Raw genomic sequence first — 1,326 nt, 5'->3', positions numbered from 1 at the left:
CCTCCCAAACAACCCTGTGTCACCCCCCCAATCCCCAAGGGCCCGTGGCCACCGCGCGGAGGAAGCCAGTCCGCAGCCGGCTGCGCGGTTCTCATATCAGTTTTTAATAGCAACATCAGAGTACTAAATATACACAGGGAAATCGGTATAGGGCGGCATTTACAGTGCTTCCAAACACACAGCTTCCAAGTACAGAGACAAATTAAAAAATAAAAACCACTCAGGAAGAAAAAAAAAACAGTTCTCGCCTGCATGGCCCCCCCCCAACCCCAACTTGGGGACCTCCAGCACCCACCGTCACCCCACGGCCATCGGGGGGGACACACACACGGGCCACCTGGCAGAGCAGGGGTATTTTTCCAGGAAAAGAAAAAAATAAAAAAAAAAAAAAGAAGTACTCAGCGATGTAAAACCGGTTACAAAGTAAAAGCCTGTCTCATGTTAGAAAAACGGTTGGGTTTTTTGTTTTGTTTTTTTTTTGGCAAAATAAAAATAAAGTGTAAACTTTCACTGTACATGTCCTATCAAACAAAAAAATAAACCCCCTCGGAACCTAAAATAGAAGAATCTGGGTCAGAAATCTGTGCCCTTAGTGTACATTTTTGTGCAACATAGACTTTTTCTCAAAGTAAATATTATCTCCACTCGTGACACTATTAAAAATGTACCTACAAACGCTGAGAATAATTCTTAAAAATGTGTGAGGAGCGTTACATGAGATCTGGAGACCAAATCCACGGACTTCTGAAATGGCGAGGGATTGATTTCTTGCTGGTTTTGAAAAAATCGCTTTAGAGATTTTTTATACCTGGTTGAATGAAAATTCCAACCGCATTCATCCTGAAATGGGTGGGCTGAGATAGTGTGTATATATATATATATATTTTCGTTCTATTTTATTTTAAATTTTTTTTTTTTAAATTTTTTTTTTTACAAAATATATAATATGTGTAGAATATCTACTATTTAACTACCGTTTGAGCTGGACTACCTTCCTTTGCAACAAGCTGCCAATGGAGAAGAGGTACCCGAGAGCCACCCCCCCACGCTCTCCTGCCCTGGCTTTGCTGCTGCTCCGACCTCCCGAGGGACGTGTGGGGCGAAGGACTTGGGGGGCACATCCCCCTGCCCCACCTGGCTGCCCCTTTCCCCAGCTGGGAAGACAGAGTGAAGAGAATGGATGCGATGAGGGGAGATGGGCAGCCCTCGGGGACACCCCGCTTTGCAAAAAATCAAGGGTTTGAGACCCAAACCCTACTGCCCCCCCCCCAACTCTTTCCCCCCCACTGCACCCCCAGGGGCTGTAAAGCACCAGCCCGCACCCGC

The sequence above is a fragment of the Calidris pugnax genome, unplaced genomic scaffold (assembly GCF_001431845.1).
Source record: "Calidris pugnax isolate Ruff unplaced genomic scaffold, ASM143184v1 scaffold217, whole genome shotgun sequence".
Lineage (NCBI taxonomy): Eukaryota > Metazoa > Chordata > Aves > Charadriiformes > Scolopacidae > Calidris > Calidris pugnax.
The sequence above is the reverse complement of the archived record's forward strand: the minus strand, read 5'-3'. Positions refer to the sequence as shown.